The sequence below is a fragment of the Pteropus vampyrus genome, unplaced genomic scaffold, assembly GCF_000151845.1.
Source record: "Pteropus vampyrus isolate Shadow unplaced genomic scaffold, Pvam_2.0 Scaffold461, whole genome shotgun sequence".
Taxonomy (NCBI): Eukaryota; Metazoa; Chordata; class Mammalia; order Chiroptera; family Pteropodidae; genus Pteropus; species Pteropus vampyrus.
Genome location: NW_011889242.1, coordinates 2,078,305 through 2,084,374, shown reverse-complemented (window position 1 = coordinate 2,084,374; position 6,070 = coordinate 2,078,305). Strand labels below are relative to the sequence as shown.

The 6,070-nt window shown below is 37.8% G+C and overlaps 1 protein-coding gene across 1 annotated transcript in view; it reads right to left on the bottom strand.

Moving 5' to 3' along the window:
- The window catches only part of ANKRD39 (ankyrin repeat domain 39), a 14,637-nt gene that overhangs the window by 4,731 nt on the left and 3,836 nt on the right, over positions 1-6,070 (bottom strand). The window lies entirely within an intron of this gene.

Sequence of the window (6,070 nt, the reverse complement as noted above, 5' to 3'; positions counted from 1 at the left end):
CAATCTAACTTTATACCTAAAGAAACTAGATAAAGAACAAACAAAACTGAGTAAGTAGAAAGAAGGAAATAATAAAGATCACAGTTGAAAATACACAAAATAAAGATTTAAAAATGATAGAAAACATCAATGAAACTAAGAGCTAGTTCTTTGAAAAGATAAAACAAAACTGACAGACCTTTAGCTAAATTCACAAAGAGAGAAGCCTAAATAAACATTATAAGTGAAAGAAGTTACAACTGACAACACAGAAATACAAAGGATCACTAAAGAATACTATGAACAATTATGTGCTTATGAACTAGACGATCTAGAAGAAATGGATACATTGCTAGATGCATACAACTTTCTAAGACTGAACCAGAAAAAAAATAGAAAATCTAAACAAACTGACTACTAGCAATAAAATTGAAGCAGCCATCAAAAAACTTCCCAGAAGTCTAGAACCAGACGGCTTCATAGGTGATTCTACCAAACATTTAAAGAAGAAACGATACCTATTCTTCTTAAACTATTTCAAAAAATTGAAGAGGATGGAATGTTTCCAAGCTTATTCTACAAACCCAGCATTACCTGATACCAAAACCAGACAAATACATTATAAAAAAAGAAAATTACAGGCCAATATTGATGAACATAAGATGTAAAAATTCTCAACGAAATATTAGCAAACCAGATTCAACAATATATTAAAAGGATGATACACCGTGATCAAGTGGGATTTATCCCAGAGATGCAAGGATGGTTCAACATCCCAATCAACATGATACATTATATCAACAAAATGAAGGGAAAAAAACATATGATCATCTCAACAGATGCAGAAAAAGCATTTGACAAAATTTGACATCCCTTTATGATTAAAAACCCTCAATAAAGTGAGTATAGAGGGAACATACCTTAATATAATAAAGGCCACATATGACAAACCCACAGCTAACATCATATTCAGTGGTGAAAAGTTGAAAGATTCTTCTCTAAGATCAGAAATAGAATAAGGATGCCCACTATCACTTCTATTCAACACAGTATTAAAGTCCTAGTCATAGCAATCAGACAAGAAAAAGAAATAAAAGGCATTCAAATTGGAAAGGAAGTAAAACTGTCATTATTTGAGGATGACATAATACTATACAGAGAGAGAACCCTAAATACTCCACCAAAAAACTATTAGAACAGATAAATGAATTCAGCAAAGTTTCAGGATACAAAAATCAATATACGGAAATCTGTTGTGTTCCTATAGAATAAGAAACGATCAAAGGAGAAACTGAGAAAACAATCCCATTTACAATTGCATCAAAAGCATAAAATACCTAGAAATAACTTTAACAAAAGAGGTGAAAGACCTGTACTATGAAAACTATAAGACACTGAATAAAAAAAGCTGAAGAAGATACAAATAAATGAAAAGATATACCTTGCTCATGGATTGGAAGAATTAATATTGTTAAAATGTCCTTACTACCTAAAGCAATATACAGATTCAATGCAATTCCTATTAAACTACCAATGGCATGTGTATAGCCAAAGAAATCTTGAGAAAGATAAAGCAAGAAGTATCACACCACCTGATATCAAACTATACACAAAGCTATAGTAATCAAACAAGCACGGTATTGGCACAAAAAGAGACACATAGCTCAATGGAACAGAATAAAGAGCCCAGAAAGAAACACACACACACGGTCAATTAATCTATCACAAAGGAGGCAAGAATATATACAATGGGGTCAAGACAGTCTTTCAACAAATGGTGCTGGGAAAACTGGCAAAAAAAACAAAACAAAACAAAAAAAACTAGGCCACTTTCTTATACCATATACAAAAATAAACTCAGAATAGATTAAAGACTTATAAATATAAGACCTGAAACCATAAAAATTCTAGAAGCATATAGGCAGTAAATTCTCTGACATTGCTCTTAGTAATATTTTTTCTGATATGTCTCTTTGGGCAAGGGCAACAAAAGCAAAAATCAAATGAGACTACGTTGAACTAAAAAGTTTTTGCACAGCAAAGGAAACCATTGACAAAACAAAAAGGTAACCTATTAAATGGGAGAAGATATTCACAAATGATATATCCGATAACAGATTAGTATCCAAAATACATAAGGAACTCATACAACTTAACACTGATAAAACAAACAAATCTAAGCAAAAAACAGGCAGAAGATGTAAAAATACATTTCTCCAAAGAGGACAAACAGATGGCCAATAGATATATGAAAAGATGCTTAACATCACTAATCATCAGGGAAATGCAAATTAAAACCACATGATGAGATATTACCTCACACCTTCAAAAAAATCAACAAAAACAAATGTTGGTGAGGATGTAGAGAAAAGAGAACCCTTGTGCACTGCTGGTGGGAATGTAAATTGGTGCAGCCACAATGGAAAACAGAATGGAGAGTCCTCAAAAAATTAAAAATAGGACTACCATATGTCCCAGCAATACCACTTCTGGGTATTTATCTGAAGAAAAAACAGTAAGTTGAAAAGACATGTGCATCCCTGTGTTCATGGCAGCATTACTTACATTAGCCAAGACATGGAAGCAACCTAAGTGCCCATCCACAGATGAATGGATAAAGATGTGGTACATATAGATAATGAAATATTATTCAGCCATATAAAAGAATGAAACCTTCCCATGGTTTCATGGATGACCTAGAGGGTATTATGTTAAGTGAAATAAGTTGGAGAAAGACAAATACCATATGATCTCACTTATATGTAGAATTTAAAAAACAAAATGTATGAACAAACAGAACAGAAACAAACAGAACAGAAACAGACAACAAACTGATGGTTGCCAGATGGGAGTGGGGCTGGGGAAGTGGGTGAAAAAGGTGAAGAGATTAAGAAGTACAAATTGGAAATTATAAAAATAGTCATGGGAATGTAAACTACAGCATAGGGAATATAATCAATATTGTAATAACTATGTATGGTGTCAGGTGGGTACTAGATTTATAGGGGTGATCACTACGTAAATTATGTAAATGTCTAACCGCTATGTTGTACACATGAAACTAATATAATATTAAACACCTGAAACTAAAATAAAAATATAATTTTTATTCAAAAATTAAAAGTAAAAGAATATGCTGCAAGCCATATGGATGCCAGGTACATCCACAGCAGTGTCCTGCCTGTACACCCACCATGTGATTTGTGACAGTAAAACGCCTGAGCAATACCAGTTTAGACCATTAAGAAATAAGCAGTCTGCCTCTCCAACTGGCAAGGATCCTTCAAACAAAACAACACCTAGTTGTTCACTCAGCACATGTTCATCAAGCACCTGGCTCAGTGCTGGGGATACAATGGTTAATAAGGTCAAGTCCCCACTGTTTCTTGTGAAAGATGCTCCAATGGGGAATTTCAAGGGGGAAAAGACTTAGGAAAAGTCAAGTGCAGGGTGCTTTGAGGCATACAGCTGGGTGAACTCATGTCTGAAGAACAGGAAGGCTCTCTGAGGGTGTGACGTAAAAGCTGAGGTCTAGAAGGAAGGACGGAAAAAGCCAGATGAGAAACAGGAGAGGAGAGGCGTCTAGGGGATGAGCCTGATTTATATGGTCCTGGAGTGCCAGAGTAGTAGTGTCAGGAAACTGAAAAAGACTAGCACGGCCTGCATGGAAAGGACAAGGGAACGAGAGCTCTAGATAAACTGGAGGGAAACACTTACTACATCTTCCCTTGAACTGCATACGAATGTAATATATCACGAAATCCTTAGACGATGAAACATTTACATATCTGGCTTCCTAAAAATCAAGTTAGTTGTTGAAGTGGCCTTTCCCCCATTCTCTTTACTGTGGTAAGAACACCTGCCAGAGACCCGCCTTCCTCACAAGTGTTCAGGCGTACAGCACAACATTGTGACTACAAGCAGTGTGGGATAGCCGGACTCTCCAATGACCCATCTGCAACCAAGACTTACTCCCACTTGGCAGTAGCTGTCCATCTCCCCTCCCCACAGTCTCTGGCAACCACCGGCCACTCCATTCTCTGCCTCTATGCTGGCTATTTTATACACCTCCTCTAAGAGGTATCATGCATTATAAAATGTATCTACTAGTGTCTAAATACCAATACAAAGTGTTATCCCTACTCCCACTGCCCGTTAAAAAAAAAGAATAACATGTATTATTTATCAGTGGGATGTAAAAATTATAATAATAATAATAAAACAAGAACTTTATCTCTGTTGCCACTAGGTGTCAAGAATGCTGCTCCCACCTAAGCACCTTTCTGTCAGGTCCTTCTGGAGTCCAGTGACTTGCTGTGCATCTGTCACCCAAGCTTTCTGTTACCAGCAGGGGCAATGGAGCAGAATGTATGGAGTCGGAAGACTGCTATAAGCTATCTCTGGAAACAGAATTCACCAGTGTGTCTTGTCTTCCTTCTACAACTGAGAACTAGCTGCGTGGCCAGGCCACATGCTAGTGAGGTAGATTAGTCTGTGGCTGGAGAGCCCTTTTGAGAGGCACAGCTCTAACATGAAACAGCTCAACCACTATGCTGTACACTTGGAACTAACGTAATACTGTGTAGCAGCTATAAATAAAAATAACTTTTAAAAAAAGAGCAGATTTTCAGTGGATAGCAAAAAATATCAGCCACAGGTTCCGTTGCTAAATTATGCAGACAAATACTTAAATTTTTCTAATTTAATATTCACATCCAAAATTGTTTCAGAAGCTATGATTCAAGAATATTCTTTATCATGTTGCTGGTTGTTTAAATAAGTAAAAAAAGAAAAAAAAGATAAACTGGAGAGGTAGGTAGGGGCTAATCCCAAGCCTAGTAAATGAGCGTAAGGACTTGGCGAGGCCTCTGGAAGAGGATCAGACTGCTTTTTAAAACCATCACTGTGAGAGAAAATCAAGTGCAGCAAGAGAGGAACAAATTTACACACATATGCCATAAATCTGCATAAGCCGCTTCTCAAAGATGCCTAAGATATGGGTAAAAATGGATGCCTTAAGGGAGGGACTTAGAAGATGGAAGGACTAGAGTCAGGGTGGAAGGGAAACTCATTTTTACGGTATGTCATCTTGTACTTTTCAAACTGTTTACCACGTGTAGGTGTTTCTAGTTGGAAAGCTTAATGAAATGATTGCTCTGGCTACAGTACAGAGAGTGAACCACAGGGACAGGTGAGAATAGGTGTAAGTTTCATAAACAATTACATGGAAAAACATTCACGACACATCGCTAAGGGAAAAAAATGACTATGCATTTCATTCCAATTTACATGCGCAGGAAAATCCCGGAAAAATTACACATTAATCACTAAAGTGATGAGAGGTGAGTACTGAGATTACAAATGGTTTTAATTTTCTACTTTATGCTTTTCTGTTTCCCCATATTTCCTATGGTGAACATGTTATAACTTTTATAATGACAAAAACCAAGTCTTTGAAGGGAGAGGGGACATACCTTATGTAAACTAGTCATGCCATCATCATCTACCAGCCTGGGGTTGGACCCATGTGACAGCAGAAGACGTGCAATGTCAGTATGCCCACAGTAGCTGGCCCGGTGCAGGGCAGTGGCACCCCCATGGGTCTGAGCATCACACTTGGCCCCATTTTCCAGCAGGAACTGGCACACGGCATAGTGCCCATTGCGGCTGGCGTAGTGCTGCAGGTGACAGAGACTGAAGTCAGACAGCAGAACCAGGCAGGAGACAAGGGTGGGGAGTGGAGAATAGGGCCCTAGAGTGAGAGGCCTGAACCCTCCAGGGGCCACCTCTATCAGCTTGGTGACCTGGGCAAGCATCTTCATTTCTAGCATTAGTTTCCTCAATCATTTCTACCTCACAGATTATGAAAATGAAATTAAATAATTGATGTAAAGCACTTACACTGATTAAAAAAACGAGGTTAAAATGACACTTAAAACAGAAATGCTGCAGAGAGAGAAAAAAAGGAGAGAGAAGGCAAAGGTAAACCCCAATCCCTCTTAGACCTGTGCCACTCCCAGCTCACCAGAGCGGTGTAGCCAGCCGAGTCAGGCTGGCTAGGGTCTGCCGCCTTCTGGATTAAATATCTCAC